Source organism: Balaenoptera acutorostrata, chromosome 12, assembly GCF_949987535.1.
Source record: "Balaenoptera acutorostrata chromosome 12, mBalAcu1.1, whole genome shotgun sequence".
In the NCBI taxonomy this organism is placed as follows: Eukaryota; Metazoa; Chordata; class Mammalia; order Artiodactyla; family Balaenopteridae; genus Balaenoptera; species Balaenoptera acutorostrata.
In genome coordinates, this window is record NC_080075.1 from 19,726,827 (window position 1) to 19,750,627 (window position 23,801).

A 23,801-nucleotide genomic window follows, 5' to 3' on the forward strand; every position below is an offset into this window, starting at 1 on the left:
AAAAATATGAAAGAGAAATTAAGGAAACACTTCCATTTACCACTGCAACAAAAATAATAAAATACCTAGGAATAAACCCACTTAAGGAGACAGAAGACCTGTATGCAGAAAACTATAAGACACTGATGAAAGAAATTAAAGATGATACAAGCAGACAGAGAGATATACCATGTTCTTGGATTGGAAAAATCAATATTGTGAAAATTACTATACTACCCAAATCGATCTACAGATTCAATGCAATCCCTATCAAATTATCAATAGCATTTTTTACAGAACTAGAACAAAAGATCTTACAATTTGTATGGAGACACAAAAGACCCCAAATAGCCAAAGCAGTCTTGAGGGAAAAAAACAGAGCTGGAGGAATCAGACTCCCTGACTTCAGACTATACTACAAAGCTACAGTAATCAAGACAATATGGTACTGGCACAAAAAGCAGAAATATAGATCAATGGAACAGGATAGAAAGCCCAGAGATAAACCCACACACCTATGGTCAACTAATCTATGACAAAGGAGGCAAGGATATACAATGGAGAAAAGACAGCCTCTTCAATAAGTGGTGCTGGGAAAACTGGACAGCTACATGGAAAAGAATGAAATTAGAACACTCCCTGACACCATACACAAAAATAAACTCAAAATGGATTAAAGACCTAAATGTAAGGCCAGACACTATAAAACTCTTAGAGGAAAACATAGATAGAATGCTCTGTGACATAAATCACAGCAGGATCCTTTTTGACACAGCTCCTAGAGAAATGGAAATAAAAACACAAATAAACAAATGAGACCTAGTGAAACTTAAAACCTTTTGCACAGCAAAGGAAACCATAAACAAGACCAAGAGACAACCCTCAGAATGGGAGAAAGTATTTGCAAATGAAGCAACTGACAAAGGATTAATCTCCAAAATTTACAAGCATCTCATGCAGCTCAATATCAAATAAACACACAACTCAATCCAAAAATGGGCAGAAGACCTAAATAGACATTTCTCCAAAGAAGATATACAGATTGCCAGAAAACACATGAATGAATGTTCAACATCACTAATAATTAGAGAAATGTAAATCAAAACTACAATGAGGTATCACATCACACCAGTCAGAATAGCCATCATCAAAAAATCTACAAATAATAAATGCTGGAGAGGGTGTGGAGAAAAGGGAACACTCTTGCACTGTTGGTGGGAATGTAAATTGATACAGCCACTATTGAGAACAGTATGGAGGTTCCTTAAAAAATTAAAAATAGAACTACCATATGACCCAGCAGTCCCACTACTGGACATATACCCTGAGAAAACCATAATTCAAAAAGAGTCATGTACCACAATGTTCATTCCAGCTCTATTTACAATAGCCAGGACATGGAAACAACCTAAGTGTCCATCGACAGATGAATGGATAAAGAAGATGTGGCACATATATACAATGGAATATTACTCAGCCATAAAAAGAAACGAATTTGAGTTATGTGTAGGGAAGTGGATGGACATAGAGTCTGTCATACAGAGTGAAGTAAGTCAGAAAGAGAAAAACCAATACCATATGTTAACACATATATATGGAATCTAAAGAAAAAAACAACAACAAAGGTTCTGAGGAACCTAGGGGCAGGAGAGCAATAAAGATGTAGACGTAGAGAATGGACTTGAGGACACGGAGAGGGGGAGGCATAAGCCAGGACGAACTGAGTGGCATGGGCATATATACACTAACAAATGTAAAATAGATAGGTAGTTGGAAGCAGCCACATATCACAGGGAGATCAGCTCGGTGCTTTGTGACCACATAGAGGGGTGGGATAGGGAGGGTGGGAGCAAGACTCATGAATGAGGAGATATGGGGATATATGTATATGTGTAGCTGATTCACCTTGTTATAAAGCAGAAACTAACACACCATTGTAAAGCAATTATACTCCAATAAAGATGTTAACATTTCTCTCTGTTAGGGAAAAAAAAAAAAAAAAAAAAACTGGAGAAGGATGTTTAATGATAACAATTAATTACATTTACTAAAAAAAGTAATAATAAGTTTCAGATTTGAATTATCAGATCCTACTCTGAGGGTCTTAAAATTCACAGACTTGGTTACCCATGTATAAACAACTCGTGCTTCTCAAGTATGTAAAAATTTACATATAACAAAAAGAATGGATTCTTTTCTTAGGGGAAGGAAGATTAGCTCATCTTGACTTAGAGGAATGTTAAGTGCAACAAGATCAATGCTTAGATGAACATGAGAAGAACATCCACAGACAGAGGGTAGACTTGCTCAGCCTGATCCTTTGCCTCATGACTTATGGTGCAAGGTTGGTGTAGGAAAGATTGCCTTTGAGAGGCTTGATGAACCACTGCCACTGCAGAAGACCCCTGCTTATAGGAAATATGTCAACTGCATGTTCTTTTTTAGACAATATGGTTATCATCATCAGTATTATATTATTAGAGTATGTTAATGGTTTGAAGCATGAAAACATAGTATTATTGAAGTACAACTTGTGGGTGATCTATGCCATCATGTTTTATACTCAAGGAGGGTTCAATGGAAGAAAGTGACCTATAAACCATAATGTACTGTCTTTTAAAAAAAATTAGTGTAAATCTCACACAACTCGGTAAAAAGATTGATGAAGGTCACAGTGTGGATTTTGACACTGTGGAGTCAAAGTCTATTAATAATTCAGAATCTTTCCTACTTTCTTTTATGAGCCAAAGGACAAACAAGACACTATTAAAACACAAGCCATTACTAACATTCTATATCATTGGACACCATGAACCCAATAAACTGGTCTTGCTGCCCCTTGAATAAGAATTCAACCTTTGTTGTACCTCTCCCTTTGTTTAGAGTTCTCTTCCTCTAGAATCTCCACTGATGTCTTCCTTATTTTCTCCTGGTCTCTCTTCAAATTTCATTTTATCCCTGAAGCCTTATGTATCCATTGTATATAAAATAAGAATGCTCCCATCAAAGCCATTTCTGGCATTTCCTATCTCCTGATTCTGTTTCATTATTTTCCAAGGAAATAAAAATCACTGTATTACTTATTTGCTTGTTTTCCTGTCTTCCCCTAATGGAATGTTGCCTCCATGAAAGCAGGGAGTTTGTTCTGTTCTCTGTTGTGAACTTGAAGTGGCAACTTGAAGAGTGACTGATACATAATTAGGTACTTAATATGTATTTGTTGAAAAATTCAACTAGGTTATCAATTATTGAGTCAAATTAGAGCTGTCTCTTTCAAAGAATCAATCAAAACTGAGGAAGAAAATTTAGTAATTACAGATGTTACATTTTAAGATTTTCTACAAGATCCCCAGACTTAAAGTTAGAAGCCCAAATAATTTGATATGTTTTGATTGACTTACAGAGCATTTTTAAATTTGATGAAATATTTAATAAAATCAGGGAATTTCAGATAAAAGTAAGGATTTCTAGATTATTTTGAATATCTGAATCCCACCTTCTCATTTCCAAATGGAAAAGTTATCTGGAGCCAAACTGTGGCTTGTTCATTTACCCAAGGTGTATGCTCTGGAGACCACCACAATCTACTGCCTTCTGTTTCTTTTATCTACTTCTAATTATGTTATCTGCCTGACTGCTGAAAGCATTTAAAGTTGCAATTTTTTGCCCTAAGTATTTCTGAGTGCTTTGCCTAACCACTTAAGGAAATTAATGACTAATTATAGAAAAGGTGGATCATCACAACTAGAGTTGTTAATGGCCATCAACACACATTTAATACACAACTCTCACAAAACAAATAGCACTAGAGTACAGTGGATTGATCTGGGCCAGGTGGCGGACAGGGCTTCTCTGTTAGCAAGAACGTAAGTGAAATGGAGCCTGCCAGGCACTATTTAACACTTTTGCAGCTCATCTGCACCATGTCCATCTGCCCTATTTAGCACCTCTTTAAAGTTGACACCGTGTATCACATATGAAAGTTGTTAAGAGAGTAAACCCTAAGAGTCCCCATCACAAGGGAGAATTGTATATATTCTCTATTTCTTTCTCTTTTTTTTTAACTTTTTTTGGGGGTTTATTTATTTATTTATTTATTTATTTATGGCTGTGTTGGGTCTTCGTGTCTGTGCAAGGGCTTTCTCTAGTTGCAGCAAGTGGGGGCCACTCTTCATCGCGGTGCGCGGGCCTCTCATTATCGCGGCCTCTCTTGTTGCGGAGCACAGGCTCCAGATGCGCAGGTTTAGTAATTGTGGCTCACGGGCCTAGTTGCTCTGTGGCATGTGGGATCTTCCCAGACCAGGGCTCGAACCCGTGTCCCCTGCATTGGCAGGCAGATTCTCAACCACTGCACCACCAGGTAAGCCCTCTATTTCTTTAATGCTGTATCTATATGAGATGACAGATGTTCACTAAACTTGTGGTAATCATTTTGTAATGTATGCAAATCAAATCTTTATGCTATACACCTTAAACTTATACACTGCTGTATCTCAATTCTATCTCAATAAAAACTCAAAAGAGAAAAAAAAAAAAAAAAAAAAACAGTTCAGACACCCAAACTCCAAACCCTGGATAGAGTTAGCATACAACTCTTGCAGTGCTAACCAACAGTCTTTAACTATGACTATTCCTGTGACTTGCGTAGTGCATTGAAAAGAAACATGACACAGGTTAAAAGGACATAGAATAAGTAGGGAGTAAGGAAAATTTCAAACTTATTAATTTGGTTAAGTTAAACGCGCTGCCTTGAGTGCCACACATATACAATAATAACTGCTACTTACTGAGAGCTCAGTACATACTATTCTAGCTACTTTACACATATTAACTCATTTTATCTTTGTAACAATTCAATGAGAGGTTAATTAACTAGGTCAAGACCTACGGCTAGGAAATGAGAACCAGGATTTAAACCCAGATATTCTAACACTAGAGATTGTGTTTTGAACCACCACATGCCAGAGCATAACTCACTAATGTATGTAAAGTTGTTTAAAAAAGTTTAATGTATATTTTAAAAACAGACTTTCCTATGTTCTCTTACAAATGGGGTTTGAAAGCTTGTTTGGAAGCTCAGGGGAGCATGATTACTCCTATAACCTTAACCGTTCGAACAGGTCCCCCTCTGTGAAGGAGGTCATCCTCTTTGACTGTGCACCCAGACTGAGGAGGGACTTGCATGGAGTAGCGAGAGAGGTAGGGGACACCTGCCTAGCCAGAGAGATCAGACAAATCTATGGGGTGACAGATGTCTCCTCACATCAGTATGTAAATTTCTTAGCATAGCTCCTAACACACAACTTGTCAATATAAGTTAGGTATTATATAAACTAGAAGGATGAAGTCACTGTGGCTTTCTTCTGTTTTTTTCTTTTTCTTTCTTCTTTTTTTCGATATAGTCTCCTCTGTTCCATTCACAACACCCCAAAAGCAATGCTTTTGTTAAAATTCAAGACTCCTCCATTGGCATTTCCTAAACCAGTTGTTGAACCTGAATTTCTCTCCATCTGCTTCTAGCTCATATAACCAGGTTTTTATTTCATTTTGGTCTGTGTTCTAAATCCTCATCCAACAACCTGTCTAATACCCCAGCAACACCTGCATCCCTGAATTGATCTTGCCAGACCCTTCAAAGGTCTGGAATCCTGCCCCCAGTATTTTGTGTTCCATTTGGTAAATGAAATTCTGTAACTGGTCCAAGCTCTGTTCTGTGATAAAATATGAAAGCCCAGAACACTACTAATGAAGCTAATGCAAAAACCCAGGGGTCCTACCTCCAAGCTGCTCTGAGCCAGTGGTTAAAATTATCTAAAATATCAAGTCTAATTTTCCTCCTCACATACTTATATATGACAAGTATCATAGAATGCTATGGATTTTAGATATTCTCCTTCAAATGAATATTGGACAACAGGAACATACAGATTTATTTCATAAGAGAAGGTTCTTTGAATTATTCCATCATCTCCAAACTATGCCATTCTATTTTTTGTACTTGATTTTTCTCACACAAAATTAAATTTATAGAAACCACAAGTTTATAAGTGTTTAAAGCACCTCTAGAAGAAACCAGCCAAACACTTTCTCCATTAATCACCTAGCTGTGAAATCAACAGGTGGTTCTCAGTTCCACTAGCTTTAAGTAACCTGGAGGAGTGAGTTGTCACAAAAGATGCCTTAGTGTGTGTGGTTATATGTCAAATCATAGCCAGGTCCCAGTTGATGATCTATGCAATTTAGGGGAATTCCAAAATGTGAGACTATAACCTTTACACTATAGGGACTAAACTGTTAAACAATAAAATCCCAGGAAGTTTTCAAGACAGCACATTTTATCCACTAGCAATGCAACCAGGGAAGTAAGGAATATTTTGAAACTGGACACAAGAAGGAATGAGCAAAGACATAGAGAGTTAGCACAATAGTGGATTAGGGGAGGAGAGAAATCAATGAAAGCCAGAGCCTTTGTTCACATGTTGTAATGTGAGTACAATTCCAAGATGAGCATTTGGCAGAGTAAGAAGACTAAAGATTTTATAAAATAGATTGAGGAGAGTCAGTCAAAGTTCAGTTTGTCCTAAGAATTGTTCCCTGTTTGAATTCTCAGATGCTATGGGAAAATATCAGAAGGATATAGAGGCTGTAAGACTAGGGTCACAGTTTAGCAGCATTTGATTAAACAATTGTGATTAAGTAAGAAGTGAGGCAGTAATTGGTGGCTAAGCGCTTTCAAGTTCACAGTGGAGAAGGTATGGTCCTTAAGGAACATTCACAATTCACAAAGAGTATTTCTCAAAATTTAATAGCTTGAGAATATTTTTGAATCTGGGGACAGATTTTCTTTCAGTTCTTTTCCCCTTGTTTCTAAGAGAGTATATGGATAGAGAGGGAAATAAGGATATCCAGATCAGGATTTCCTTGGAATTTTAACCAAGAACTAGAGTTAAAGAAATTACAAGCTTTGAAACTTACTTGTGACAGCCATGGCTGTGGATCACTGAGATCTTCCATCAAGAGACAATCTGATATGAGGAGAATTATTACCTGACAGCCTGTAGCTGCCACACTTTCAGGATCCAACAGAGCATTTTCAATAAATGTACCCTACCCATGACTGCTCCCAACTAATGACCACACACAGTAGGAAAGCTAGAGGTGGGCAATCCCTGCCCAGAACAGGTCTTCTATGATGGAAAACTTTGTTCCGGGTGCTCCCCATCAGCCTGACCAAGTCTTTGTCTCCATACACAATCTTCCTTCCTTTCCTCTCTTCTTTTCCAGGGTCAGACTGCACTGTGATCTAAAAGTTCTGATGCCTGTTCCTGCTCCTTCTCTCCATTGTACTCAGAAGTGTTTTCCATAACGCATCTCTTGAACTTTTAATTGTCTTGCCATCTACCTTTTGGGAGATCCAAACTGGCAGTTACCTCATTTATAAAAATACTAAAAATAGATCTGAGGAAATGTGTTTAACTAATGGACACATCTCCACTCGACATCCAAATTATTCCAGAGGTCATGGCACCACTACATAGAGGTAGACAAAGCAATCCACAGAAACCACAATGATCCACAGAGGTCTTTGAAAGCCTTGTCTGTCTTTCCTTAGAAGAAAGGAGACACCGTAGCTCATATCCACACAAACTAGTGCCCTATTGTAATAGCCTGCCTTATGGGATTCTGAAATGGGGAACAAATTAATTTGGAACAAGTCAATGAAGATTGGCTATATTTTCAATCTTTTATCTTTTTTTGCATCTATGTTAAACACAGATACTAGAATATTATTGTCACTTTCTTTGGTGTACAAATGAATTGGTGACTGTTGTAGATACATTCAAGACCGTCTTTATTAATTTTTTGGAAGACTAATTCCTTTTGTTCTTCTCAGTGGTTAAAATCTTTACATCCTAAGATTCGTTTAAATACAGAGCTGGAAAATCTGAAGAGGAAAGGTACACTACTTCCTACATGACGTTGCAAGCATATAAATCCCAAAATTTGAAACTAAAAATTATAAATCCTAGTAGTAAACATTATAATATTTATTGATCCTTCAGTAAATAATAAGACACTATCAAGGAGAGCTTACAGAGTAAATGAACAAACATATTAACATTAATTGTGATGATTAATAGATATTATAGCAAGTAAAGTGAGATTAGATGCTTATCTAGCCATTTGGAGGAGATAAAAGGCTTTTTAAAAGAGTGTTTATTTGGAATTGAGATGGAATCTCAGAACCAAGGGAAAAGATCAAACAATAACCCAAAATACAATCTTATCAGATAACCTATGTCATGTTTCAATAGATTCCATTTAACCTTTGACCCATTAGTATTGACATTCTTTTTTTTTTTTTTTTTTTGAGGCAAGGAATAGCGATTTTATTTGCAAATCCAGCAGACCGAGAAGATGGCGGACTAGGGTCCCCAAAAAAACATCTTATTTGGGTCTCAATGCCAGTTTCTTTTTTTTTTTTTTTTTAAACATCTTTATTGGAGTATAATTGCTTTACAATGGTGTGTTAGTTTCTGCTTTATAACAAAGTTAATCAGTTATACATATACATATGTTCCCATATCTCTTCCCTCTTACATCTCCCTCCCTCCCACTCTCCCTATCCCACCCCTCTAGGTGGACACAAAGCACCCAGCTGATCTCCCTGTGCTATGCGGTTGTTTTCCACTAGCTAGCTATTTTACCTTTGGTAGTGTATATATGTCTATGCCACTCTATCACCCTGTCACATCTTACCCCTCCCCCTCCCCATATCCTCAAGTCCATTCTCTAGTAGGTCTGTGTCTTTATTCCCGTCTCGCCACTAAGTTCTTCATGACCTTTATTTTCCCTTAGATTCCATATATATGTGTTAACATACTGTATTTGTTTTTCTCTTTCTGACTTACTTCACTCTGTATGACACACTCTAACTCCATCCACCTCACTACAAATACCTCCATTTCATTTCTTTTTATGGCTGAGTAATATTCCATTGTATATATGTGCCACATCTTCTTTATCCATTCATCTGATGATGGGCACTTAGGTTGCTTCCATGTCCTGGTTATTGTAAATAGAGCTGCAATGAACATTTTGGTACCTGACTCTTATTGAATTATGGTTTTCTCAGGGTATATGCCCAGTAGTGGGATTGCTGGGTCGTATGGTAGTTCTATTTGTAGTTTTTTAAGGAACCTCCATACTATTCTCCATAGTGGCTGTATCAATTTACTTTCCCACCAACAGTGCAAGAGGGTTCCCTTTTCTCCACAGCCTCTCCAGCATTTATTGTTTCTAGATTTCTTGATGATGGTCATTCTGACGGGTGTGAGATGATATCTCATTGTAGTTTTGATTTGCATTTCTCTCATGATTAATGATGTTGAGCATTCCTTCATGTGTCTGTTGGCAATCTGTATATCTTCTTTGGAGAAATGTCTATTTAGGTCTTCTGCCCGTTTTTGGATTGGGTTGTTTGTTTTTTTTTTTTTTGTTATTGAGCTGCATGAGCTGCTTGTAAATCTTGGAGATTAATCCTTTGTCAGTTGCTTCATTTGCAAATATTTTCTCCCATTCTGAGGATTGTCTCTTGGTCTTGTTTATGGTTTCCTTTGCTGTGCAAAAGCTTTTAAGTTTCATTAGGTCCCATTTGTTTATTTGTGTTTTTATTTCCATTTCTCTGGGAAGTGGGTCAAAAAGGATCTTGCTGTGATTTATGTCATAGAGTGTTTTGCCTATGTTTTCCTCTAAGAGTTTGATAGTGTCTGGCCTTACACTTAGGTCTTTAATCCATTTTGAGTTTATTTTTGTGTATGGTGTCAGGGAGTGTTCTAATTTCATACTTTTACATGTACCTATCCAATTTTCCCAGCACCACTTATTGAAGAGGCTGTCTTTTCTCCACTGTATATGCTTGTCTCCTTTATCAAAGATAAAGTGACCATATGTGCGTGGGTTTATCTCTCAGCTTTCTATCCTGTTCCATTGATCTATATTTCTGTTTTTGTGCCAGTACCAAACTCTCTTGATTACTGTAGCTTTGTAATATAGTCTGAAGTCAGGGAGCCCGATTCCTCCAGCTCCATTTTTCCTTCTCAACATTGCTTTGGCTATTCGGGGTCTTTTGTGTTTCCATACAAATTGTGAAATTTTTTGTTCTAGTTCTGAGAAAAATGTCATTGGTAGTTTGATAGGGATTGCATTGAATCTGTAGATTGCTTTGGGTAGTAGAGTCATTTTCACAATGTTGATTCTTCCAGTCCAAGAACATGGTATATCTCTCCACCTATTTGTATCATCTTTAATTCCTTTCATCAGTGTCCTATAATTTTCTGCACACAGTTCTTTGGCTCCTTAAGTAGGTTTATTCCTAGATATTTTATTCTTTTTGTTGCAATGGTAAACGGGAGTGTTTTCTTAATTTCACTTTCAGATTTTTCGTCATTAGTGTATAGAAATGCAAGAGATTTCTGTGCACTGATTTTGTTTCCTGCTACTTTACCAAATTCATTGATTAGCTCTAGGAGTTTTCTGGTAGCATCTTTAGGATTCTCTATGTATAGTATCATGTCATCTGCAAACAGTGACAGCTTTACTTCTTCTTTTCTGATTTGGATTCCTTTTATTTCTTTTACTTCTCTGATTGCTGTGGCTAACACTTCCAAAACTATGTTGAATAATAGTGGTGAGAGTGGGCAACCTTGTCTTGTTCCTGATCTTAGTGGAAATGGTTTCAGTTTTTCACCTTTGAGGACGATGTTGACTGTGGGTTAGTCATATATGGCCTTTATTATGTTGAGGAAAGTTCCCTCTATGCCTACTTTCTGCAGGGCTTTTATCATAAATGGGTGTTGAATTTTGTTGAAAGCTTTCTCTGCATCTATTGAGATGACCATATGGTTTTCCTCCTTCAATTTGTTACTATGATGTATCACGTTGACTGATTTGTGTATATTGAAGAATCCTTGCATTCCTGGAATAAACTCCACTTGATCATGGTGTATAATCCTTTTAATGTGCTGTTGGTTTTTGTTTGCTAGTATTTTGTTGAGGATTTTTGCATCTATGTTCATCAGTGATATTGGCCTGTAGTTTTCTTTCTTTGTGACATTGTTGTCTGGTTTTGGTATCAGGGTGATGGTGGCCTCGCAGAATGAGTTGCGGAGTGTTCCTCCCTCTGCAATATTTTGGAAGAGTTTGAGAAGGATAGGTGTTAGCTCTTCTCTAAATGTTTGATAGAATTCGCCTGTGAAGCCATCTGGTCCTAGGCTTTTGTTTGTTGGAAGATTTTTAATTACAGTTTCAATTTCAGTGCTTGTGATTGGTCTGTTCATATTTTCTATTTCTTCCTGGTTCAGTCTCGGCAGGTTGTGCATTTCTAAGAATCTGTCCATTTCTTCCAGGTTTTCCATTTTATTGGCATAGAGTTGCTTATAGTAATCTCTCATGATCTTTTGTATTTCTGCAGTGTCAGTGGTTACTTATCCTTTTTCATTTGTAATTCTATTGAATTGAGTCTTCTCCCTTTTTCTCTTGGTGACTCTGGCTAATGGTTTATCAATTTTGTTTATCTTCTCAAAGAACCAGCTTTTAGTTTCATTGATTTTTGCTATTGTTTCCTTCATTTCTTTTTCATTTATTTCTGATCTGATCTTTATGATTTCTTTCCTTCTGTTAGCTTTTCAGTATTTTTGTTCTTCTTTCTCTAATTGCTTTAGATGCAAGGTTAGGTTGTTTATTTGAGATGTTTCCTGTTTCTTGATGTAGGCTTGTATTTCTATAAACTTCCCTCTTAGCACTGCTTTTGCTGCATCCCATAGGTTTTGGCTCGTCGTGTCTCCATTGTCATTTGTTTCTAGGTATTTTTTGATTTCCCCTTTGATTTCTTCAGTGATCACTTCATAATTAAGTAGTGTATTGTGTAGCCTCCATGTGTTTGTATATTTTACAGATCTTTTCCTTTAATTGATATCTAGTCTCATAGCATTGTGGTCAGAAAAGATACTTGATACGATTTCAATTTTCTTAAATTTACCAAGGCTTGATCTGTGACCTAAGATATGATCTATCCTGGAGAATGTTCCTTGAGCACTTGAGAAAAATGTGTATTCTGTTGTTTTTGGGTGGAATGTCCTATAAATATCAATTAAGTCCATCTTCTTTAATGTATCATTTAAAGCTTGTGTTTCCTTATTTATTTTCATTTTGGATGATCTGTCCATTGGTGAAAGTGGGGTGTTAAAGTCCCCTACTATGATTGTGTTACTGTCTATTTCCCCTTTTATGGCTGTTAGTATTTGCCTTATGTATTGAGGTGCTCCTATGTTGGGTGCATAAATATTTACAATTGTTATACCTTCCTCTTGGATTGATCCCTTGATCATTATATAGTGTCCTTCTTTGTCTCTTGTAAAAGTCTTTATTTTAAAGTCTATTTTGTCTGATATGAGAATTGCTACTCCAGCTTTCTTTTGATTTCTATTTGCATGGAATATCTTTTTCCATCCCCTAACTTTCAGTCTGTATGTGTCCCTAGGTCTGAAGTGGGTCTCTTGTAGACAGCATATATATGGGTCTTGTTTTTGTATCCATTCAGCCAGTCTGTGTCTTTTGCTGGGAGCATTTAATCCATTTACATTTAAGATAATTATCGATATGTATGTTCCTATTCCCATTTTCTTAAATGTTTTGGGTTTGTTATTGTAGGTTTTTTCCTTCTCTTGTGTTTCTTGCCTAGAGAAGTTCCTTTAGCATTTGTTGTAAAGCTGGTTTGGTGGTGCTGAACTCTCTCAGCTTTTGCTTGTCTGTAAAGGTTTTAATTTCTCCATCAAATCTGTATGAGATCATTGCTGCGTAGAGTAATCTTGGTTGTAGGTTTTTCTCCTTCATCACTTTAAGTGTATCCTGCCACTCCCTTCTGGCTTGCAGAGTTTCTGCTGAAAGATCAGCTGTTAACCTTATGGGGATTCCCTTGTGTGCCATTTGCTGTTTTTCCCTTCCTGCTTTTAATATGTTTTCTTTATATTTAATTTTTGATAGTTTGACTAATATGAGTCCTGGCATGTTTCTCCTTGGATTTATCCTGTATGGGACTCTCTGTGCTTCCAGGACTTGATTAACTATTTCCTTTCCCATATTAGGGACGTTTTCAACTATAATCTCTTCAAATATTTTCTTAGTCCCTTTCTTTTTCTCTTCTTCTTCTGGGACCCCTATGATTCGAATGTTGGTGCGTTTAATGTTGTCCCAGAGGTCTCTGAGACTGTCCTCAGTTCTTTTCATTCTTTTTTCTTTATCCTGCTCTGCAGTAATTATTTCCACCATTTTCTCTTCCTGGTCACTTATCCGTTCTCCTGCCTGAGTTATTCTGCTATTGTTCCCATCTAGAGTACTTTTAATTTCATTTATTGTGTTTTTCATTGTTGCTTGGTTCCTCTTTAGTTCTTCTACGTCTTTGTTAAATGTTTCTTGCATTTTGTTTATTCTATTTCAAAGATTTTGGATCATCCTTACTATCATTATTCTGAATTCTTTTTCAGGTAGACTACCTATTTCCTCTTCATTTGTTAGGTCTGGTGTGTTTTGACCCTGCTCCTTCATCTGCTGTGTGTTTTTCTGTCTTCTCATTTTGCTTATCTTACTGTGTTTGGGGTCTCCTTTTTACAGGCTGCAGCTTCGTAGTTCCCGTTGTTTTTGGTATCTGTCCACAGTGACTAAGGTTGGTTCAGTGGGTTGTGTAGGCTTCCTGGTGGAGGGGACTAGTGCCTGTGTTCTGGTGGATGAGGCTGGATCTTGTCTTTCTGGTGGGTATGTCCACGTCTGGTGGTGTGTTTTGAGGTGTCTGTGGCCTTATTATGCTTTTAGGCAGCCTGTCTGTTAATGGATGGGGCTGTGTTCCTGTCTTGCTAGTTGTTTGGCATAGGGTGTCCAGCACTGTAGCTTGCTGGTCGTTGAGTGAAGCTGGGTCTTGATGTTGAGATGGAGACCTCTGAGGGATTTTTGCCATTTGGTATTACGTGGAGCTGGGAGGTCTCTTGTGGACCAGTGTCCTGAATTTGGCTCTCCCACCTCAGAGGCACAGCCCTGATGTGTGGCTGGAGCACCAAGAGCCTTTCATCCACACGGCTCAGAGTAAAAGGGAGAAAAAATAGAACAAAAGAAAGAAAGAGGATAAAATAAAATGAAATAAAATAAAGCTATTTGTAAACCAAAGCTATACAGACAAAATCTCACCCAGAAGCATACACATATAAACTCACAAAAAAAGGAAAAGGGGGAAAATTAATATATCCTGCTCCCAAAGTCCACCTCCTGAATTTGGGATGATTCGTTGTCTATTCAGGTATTCAACAGATGCAGGTACATCAAGTTGTTTGTGGAGCTTTAATCCACTGCTTCTGAGGCTGCTGGGAGAAATTTCACTTTCTCTTCTTTGTTCGTACAGCTCCTGGGGTTCAGCTTTGGATTTGGAGCAGTCTCTGCCTGTAGGTCACCTGTGGGCGTCTGTTTCCCACCCAGACAGACCGGGGTTAAAGGAACAGCTGCTTCGGGGGCTCTGGCTCACTCAGGCCAGGGGGAGGGAGGGGTACGGATGCGGGGAGAGCCCGCGGCGGCAGAGGCCAGCATGACGTTGCAGCAGCCTGAGGCATGCCGTGCGTTATTCCGGGGAAGTTGTCCCTGGATTACGGGACCCTGGCAGTGGTGGGCTGCACCGGCTCCCAGGAGGGGCGGTGTGGAGAGTGACCTGTGCTTGCACACAGGCTTTTTGGTGGCTGCAGCAGCAGCCTTAGCATCTCATGCCCGTCTCTGGGGTCCGCGCTGATAGCAGCAGCTCACGCCCATCTCTGGAGTTCGTTTAGGCGGCGCTCTGAATCCTCTCTCCTTGCGCGCCACGAAACAAAGAGGCAAGAAAAAGTCTCTTGCCTCTTCGGCAGCTGCAGACTTTTTCCCCGGACTCCCTCCCGGCTAGCTGTGGTGCGCTAACCCCTTCAGGCTGTGTTCATTCCACCAACCCCAGTCCTCTCCCTGCAATCTGACCAAAGCCCGAGCCTCAGCTCCCAGCCCCTGCCCGCCCCGGCAGGTGAGCAGACAAGACTCTCGCGCTGGAGATGCTGCTCGGCGCCGAGCCTCTGTGTGGGAATCCCTCCGCTTTGCCCTCTGCACCCCTGTGGCTGTGCTCTCCTCCATGGCTCCGAAGCTTCCCCCCTCTGCCACTCGCAGTCTCCGCCCACAAAGGGGCTTCCTATTGTGTGGAAACTTTTCCTCCTTCACGGCTCCCTCCCACTGGTTCAGGTCCTGTCCCTATTCTTTTGTCTCTGTTATTTCTTTTTTCTTTTGCCCTACCCAAGTACGTGGGGAGTTTCTTGCCTTTTGGGAGGTTTGACGTCTTCTGCCAGTGTTCAGTGGGTGTTCTATAGGAGCAGTTTCCTGTGTAGATGTATTTCTAATGTATCTGTGGGAAGGAAGGTGATCTTCGTGTCTTACTCTTCCGCCATCTTCCCCCAGGCCCTATTGATATTCTTAATGCTTTGATAGGAACATATTTTTCCTTCAAGTTTATTTTCAATTTTGTTACTATAATCTTCCATCCATTTCTCTTTATTGAGCACCAACCAGGTGTGAAGCCTTATAGGCATCAACAAAAACCACAAAATGAACAAGATATAGTTTCTGACCTCTGAGATCTAATATGATGATTTTAAACATGCCATGGGGTATACTTCCTCTATGGAAAAGCAAGTAGTCCTACAAATAAAGGCAAAGGAAATGCATAGCTGCCCTTAAAATCAAAGTGACAGTATAATGCATTATGCAGACTAAGACACTTTTGAGAATGAAAAAATGAGCCATTAATCATTTAATTTGGGAACAAAGGGAATAAACTGGGACTGACCAGACAATCTAGGATATTTAATAATCCATCTGAAACCAAATTCTCTGGAATGCATTATTTTCTGTAAAGTATCATGTACACTCTGCTCAGTATACATAGACCCTAAGGTTGGCAGGTTCACTTTAAAGTGTTAGAAGAAGATCAAGCACAGGTGTGGGTGCTTAACTAGTATCCTCCTGAAAGAGCAGAGAGATATTCAACTCATCTGCTTTGTTACTATCACTTTATAGATCATCCAATACATGTAGCTGATACTATGATAGAATGAAAGGAAAACACATGAATGATTAGTTATTTTAGATATACACTCCCTGGTAAGATTCCAAAAAAATAAATAACCTACCAGAAATTTCAATATGGTTAATATGTGTTTATTTATCATTTTTATTCTTAAAGAAGAGAGGTAATAAATCTTCTGACTGACCTAAACTTGTCCTCAATTGCGAGAGCCAGTGTGATCAATTTCCCCTCAGAGAACAAAGTAACCAGTATGAATAAAACACATCGTTTGTGACAATTTCACCTGAATTCCACCAACCTTTACTACATTCTTTTGTACTTAAGCCATTTTCTACTAATCTTCATATATTTCATTCCAATTCGAACATGAGCTCACTTACGTCAGTAGCATGACTCAGGGCTCACACAAAAATCTACCATCTATAAATACTACTTTTGCTCAAAACATGGATATTTAATCCTTTTCTTGATTATAAAAAGCAGCCAAAATTTATAATTGACTATCTATTCAGGTACTGTAGTATAAGAAAGAACCTACAGAAGACTGTGGCTATCCATAAGTCGAAGCATTTGTCTGGGTTGCATCATTCGTATTATTTATCTGAACTAAGTTTGCATGAAATCAATTTTTATGTTCAAATGAGCAATAAGGGTTTTGTTTCACATGTTGAAAACTTACTTTATTCCTATGATTTGATGCCTTAATTATAATTGAATGTGCATGATGAGTATGATCCTAAGCTCCTTAACAGCAAACATGACAGCACATACACAGACTGTGTCAACAATTTCAGTCCTGGAAGTGTACACTTGGTTCTCCATTCAAGAAATAATTTACTATTCAACTGTAAAAACAGTAGTTAGTCAACAGCTTCTAGCTGAGAGTGCCTTTAGGATCCACCTAAGCTTTGGAATTATAGTCATGTATTCCTGGGGCTACTCCCAGACAATGAGTGACATAGTGGGGTAATGTATCTTGGTTCTTTCTGTATCTACATTGAGATTTTTCTAATGGGCAATCTCTTTTCTGGAGGTCCTGGTTGAGTTGGCCAAGACTTTGTCAGACCTGCATCCCTTCTGCCCAATCCTGATTCCTCACTTCTGTTATCTATCCCAGGCATTAATCTCCAATAAACCTCTTGCATGCTCAACTCCATCTCAGCAAATGTTTTCTAATAGTTCCAACTAAACACAAAAACTATCCAAAAATGTCTCTGGTATTATACCTAGTGCCAGCAGTACTTACTTGATAAATTATTTGAAGGTCTATCATGTAATTTTCTTCAGTAGGCATGCTATCTGATCTTATCCCTAAGATGTTTAGGGCCATGGTCCCCAAAGAGAGTTTTGTGAAAGCTATAGGACTTCTGTTTTAGGAGACCACACATAAAAATGACAGTTGATGTGCACTGTTAGTAGCTCATGAATTATGTTTTAAAGTTGGTTTGTGGACCTCATGCAATTAAAAAACAAAAAATCATTCTGGAGAGACCTGCAAGATGGCAGAGGAGTAAGACGTGGAGATCACCTTCCTCCCCACGGATATGTCAGAAATACATCTACATGTGGAACAACTCCTACAGAACGACTACTGAATGCTGGCAGAAGACCTCAGACTTCCCAAAGGCAAGAAACTCCCCACATAGCGGGGTAGGGCAAGAGAAAAAAGAAAAAACAGAGACAAAAGAATAGGGATGGGACCTGCCCCCCTGGGAGGGAGCTGTGAAGGAGGAAAAGTTTCCATACACTAGGAAGCTCCTTCACTGGTGGAGACGGGGGGTGTTGGGGGTAAGCCTCAGAGCCACGTACGAGAGCGCAGCAACAGGGGTGTGGATGACAAAGTAGGGAGATTCCTGTACAGAGGATCAGTGCCAACGAGCACTCACCAGCTTGAGAGGCTTGTCTGCTCACCCGCCAGGTCGGGTTGGGGCTGGGAGCTGAGGCTCAGGCTCCGGAGGTCAGATCACAGGGAGAGGACTGGGGTTGGCTACGTGCACACAGCCTGAAGGGGGCTAGTGCACCATAGGTAGCTGGGAGGGAGTCCAGTAAAAACTCTGGACCTGCCTAAGAGGGAAGAGACCATTGTTTCAGGGTGTGCAAGGAGAGGGGATTCAGAGCACCTTCTAAACGAGCTCCAGAGATGGGCGCAAGCTGTGGCTATCAGTGTGGACACCAGAGATGGGCATGAAATGCTAAGGCTGCTGCTGCAGCCAAAAAGAAGACTGTGTGCAAGCACAGGTCACTATCCCCACCTCCTCTCCCGGAAGCCTGTGCAGCTAGCCATTGCCAGGGTCCCAGGGTCACAGATCACTGGGAGAACACACGGTGCTCCTCAAGCTGTTGCAACATCATGCTGGCCTCTGCCACTTCAGGCTCACCCCACATTCCATAACCCTCCCTCTGCCCAACCTGAGTGAGCCAGAGCCCCCTAATCAGCTACTAGTTTAACCCATCCTGTCTGGGTAGGAACAGATGCCTTCAGGTGACCTGCACACAGAGGTGGGGCCAAATCCAAAGCTGAACCCCGGGAGCTGTGCGAACAAAGAAGAGAAAGGGAAATCTCTCCCAGCAATATTAGGAGCAGGTTATTAAATCTCTACAATCAACTTGATGTACCTGCAACTGTGGAATACCTGAATAGACAACAAATCATCCCAAAATTGAAGCAGTGGACTTTGGAAGCAAATATATATATATTTTTTCCCTTTTTGTCTTTCTGTGGGTCAGTATCTGTATGCTTCTTTATGTGGGTTTGTCTGTATGGCTTTGCTTTTACATTTGTCCTGGGGTTCTGTCTGTCTATTTTCTTTTTTTCTTTTTTTTTGGAATACTTTTTAGCACTTGTTATCATTGGTGGATTTGTTTTTTGGTTTGGTTGCTCTCTTCTTTTTTTTTTTTTTCTGTTTTTATTATTTTTAAATTCTTTTTATTTTTAAAAAATATCTCTTATTTTTTATTTTAATAACTTTATTTTATTCCATTTTAATTGTTTCTTTTTTTCTCCCTTTTCTTCTGAGCCGTGCAGCTGACAGAGTCTTGGCGCTCTGGCTGGGTGTCAAGCCTGTGCCTCTGACATGGGAGACCTGAGTTCAGGACATTGGTCTACCAGAGACCTCCCAGTTTCACGTGATATCAAATGGAGAAAGCTCTCCCACAGATCTCCATCTTAACGCTATGACCCAGCTACACTCAACGACCAGTAAGCTACAGTGTTGGACAGTCTATGCCAAACAACAAGCAAGACAGGAACACAAACCCACCCATTAGCAGAGACGTTGTCTAAAATTATAATAAGGTCACAGACACCCCAAAACACACCACCGGATGAGGTCCTGCCTACCAGGTAGACAAGATCCAGCGTTATCCACCAGAACACAGGCACAAGCCCCCTCCACCAGGAAGCCTACACAACCCACAGAACCAACCTTAGCCACTAGGGACAGACACCAAAAACAACGGGAATTATGAACCAACAGCCTGCGAAAAGGAGACCACAAACACAGTTAAGTTAAGCAAAATGAGAAGACAGAGAAACACACAGGAGATGAAGGAGCAAGGTAAAAACCCATCAGACCAAACAAATGAAGAGGAAATTGCCAGTACACATGAAAAAGAATTCAGAGTAATGATAGTAAATATGATCCAAAATCTTGGAAATAGAATGGAGAAAATACAAGAAATGTTTAACAAGGACCTAGAAAAACTAAGGAGCAAACAATGATGGACAACACAATGAATGAAATTAAAAATTCTCTAGAAGGAATCAATAGCAGAATAACTAAGGCAGAAGAACAGATCAGTGACATGGAAGATAAAATAGTGGAAATAACTACCGCAGAGCAGAATAAAGAAAAAGAATGAAAAGAACTGATGACAGTCTCAGAGACCTCTGGGTCTCTGGGTCATTAAACGCACCAACATTCGAATTATAGGGGTCCCAGAAGAAGAGAAAAAGAAAGGGACTGAGAAAATATTTGAAGAGATTATACTTGAAAACTTCCCTAATATGGGAAAGGAAAGAGTCAATCAAGTCCAGGAAGCACAGAGAGTCCCATACAGGATAAATCCAAAGAGAAACACGTCAAGACAAATATTAATCAAACTAACAAAAATTAAATACAAAGAAAAAATATTAAAAGCAGCAAGGGAAAAGCAACAAATAACATACAAGGTAATCCCCATAAGGTTAGCAGCTGATCTTTCAGCAGAAACTCTGCAAGCCAGAAGAGAGTGGCAGGACATACTTAAAGTGTTGAAAGGGAAAAATGTACAACAAAGATGCTCTACCCAGCAAGGATCTCATTCAGATTTGACGGAGAAATTAAGACCTTTAAAGACAAGCAAAAGCCAATAGAATTCAGCACCACCAAACCAGATTTACAACAAATGCTAAAGGAACTTCTCTAGGCAGGGAACAAAAGAGAAGGAAAAGACCTAAAATAACAAACCCAATACAATTAAGAAAATGGTAACAGGAAATACATATCGATAATTACCTTAAATGTAAATGGATTAAATGCTCCAACCAAAAGACATAGACTGGCTGAATGGATTCAAAAACAAGACACACTTGTTATATATGCTGGCTACAAGAGACCCACTTCAGACCTAGAGACACATACAGACTGAAAGTGAGGGGATGGAAAAAGATATTCCATGCAAATGGAAATCAAAAGAAAGCTGGAGTAGCAATTCTCATATCAGACAAAATAGACTTTAAAATAAAGACTTTTACAAGAGACAAAGAAGGACACTATATAATGATCAAGGGATCGATCCAAGAGGAAGGTATAACAATTGTAAATATTTATGCACCCAACATAGGAGCACCTCAATACATAAGGCAAATACTAACAGCCATAAAAGGGGAAATCAACAGCAACACAATCATAGTAGGGGACTTTAACACCCCACTTTCACCAATGGACAGATCATCCAAAATTAAAATAAATAAGGAAACACAAGCTTTAAATGATACATTAAACAAGATGTAATTGATTGAAATTTGTAGGACATTCCATCCAAAAACAACAGAATACACTTTCTTCTCAAGTTCTCATGAAACATTCTGCAGGATAGATGATATCTTGGGTCACAAATCAAGCCTTGGTAAATTTTAAAAAATTGAAATTGTATCAAGTATCTTTTCCAACCACAGCACTATGAGACTAGATATCAAATAGAGGAAAAAATCTGTAAAAATTACAAACACATGGAGGCTAAACAATACACTACTAAATAACCAAGAGATCACTGAAGAAATCAAAGTTGACATCAAAAACTACCTAGAAAAAAATAACAATGAAAACCCGACAACCCAAAACCTATGGGATGCAGCAAAAGCAGTTCTAAGAAGAAAGCTTATAGCAATAAAATCCTACATCAAGAAACAAGAAATATCTCAAAAAAAAAAAAAAAAACCTAAAGTTACACTTAAAACAATTAGAGAAAGAAGAAGAAAAAAAAACCCAAAGTTAGCAGAAGGAAAGAAATCATAAAAATCAGATCAGAAATAAATGAAAAGAAATGAAGGAAACAATAGCAAAGATCAATGAAACTAAAAGCTGGTTCTTTGAGAAGATAAACAAAATTGATAGACCATTAGCCAGACTCATCTAAAAAAAGGGACAAGGCTCAAATCGATAGAAGTGGAAATGAAAAAGAAGAAGTAACAATTGACACTGCAGAAATACAAACGATCATCAGTGATTACTACAAGCAACTATATGCCAATAAAATGGACAACCGGGAAAAAATGGACAAACTCTTAGAAAAGTACAACCTTCTGAGAGTGAACAAGGAAGAAAAGGAAAATATGAACAGACCAATCACAAGCACTGAAATTGAAACTGTGTTTAAAAATCTTCCAACAAACAAAAGCCCAGGACCAGATGGCTTCACAGGTGAATTCCATCAAACATCTAGAAAAGAACTAAGACCTATCCTTCTCAAACTCCTCCAAAATATAGCAGAGGGAGGAACACTCCCCAACTCATTCTACGAGGCCACCATCAACCTGATACCAAAAACAGACAAAGATGTCACAATCATAGAAAACTACCAGTTAGTATCACTGATGAACATAGATGCAAAAATCCTCAACAAAATACTAGCAAACAGAATCCAACAGCACATTAAAAAGATCATACACCATGATCAAGTGGGGTTTATTCCAGGAATGCAAGGATTCTTCAATATATGCAAATCAATCAATGTGATACACCATATTAACAAATTGAAGGATAAAAACCATATGATCATTTCAGTAGATGCTGAAAAAAAAAATTTTGTCAAAATTCAACACCCATTTATGAAAGAAATCCTCCAGAAAGTAGGGATAGAGAGAACTTACCTCAACATAATAAAGCCCATATATCACAAACACAAAGCCAACATTGTTCTCAATGGTGAAAAACTGAAACCATTTCCACTAATATCAGGAACAAGAAAAGGTTGCCCACTCTCACCACTATTATTCAACATAGTTTTGGAAGTTTTAGCCACAGCAATCAGAGAAGTAAAAGAAATAAAAGGAATCCAAATCAGAAAAGAAGAAGTAAAGCTGTCACTGTTTGCAGATGACATGATACTATACATAGAGAATCCTAAACATGCTACTAGAAAACTACTAGAGCTAGTCAATGAGTTTGGTAAAGTAGGAGGATACAAAATGAATGCACAGAAATCTCTTGCATTCCTATACAATAATGTTTGAAAAATCTGAAAGAGAAATTAAGAAAACACTCCATTTACCATTGCAACAAAAAGAGTAAAATACCTAGGAATAAGCCTACCTAAGGAGACAAAAAACCTGTATGCAGCAAACTATAAGACACTGACTAAAGAAATTAAAGATGATACAAACATATGGAGAGATATACCATGTTCTTGGATTGGAAGAATCAACATTGTGAAAATGACTATACTAATCAAAGAATCTACAGAATCTACAGATTCAATGCAATCCCTATCAAACTACCAGTGGCATTTTTCACAGAACTGGAACAAAAAACTTCACAATTTGTATGTAAACACAAAAGATCCCGAATACCCAAAACAATCTTAAGAAAGAAAAACGGAGCTGGAGGAATCAGGCTCCCAGACTTCAGGCTATACTACAAAGCTACAGTAATCAAGACATTTTGGTACTGGCACAAAAACAGCAGTATAGATCAATGGAACAGTATAGAAAGCCCAGAGATAAACTCACACACATCTGGTCACCTTATTTTTGATAAAGGAGACAAGAATATACAATGGAGAAAAGACAGTCTCTTCAATAAGTGGTGCTTGGAAAACTGGGCAGCTACATGGAAAAGAATGAAATTAGAACATTCCCTAATACCATACACAAAAATAAACTCAAAATGGATTAAAGACCTAAATGTAAGGCCAGGCACTATAAAACTTAGAGGAAAACATAGGCAGAACACACTATGACATAAATCACAGCAAGATCCTTTTTGACCCACCTCTTAGAGAAATGGAAATAAAAACAAAAATAAGCAAATGGGACCTAATGAAACTTAAAAGCTTTTGCACAGCAAAGGAAACCATAAACAAAACCAAAAGACAACCCTCAGAATGGGAGAAAATATTTGTAAATTAAGCAACTGACAAAGGATTAATCTCCAAAATTTACAAGCAGCTTATGCAGCTCAATATGAAAAAAAACAAACAAACC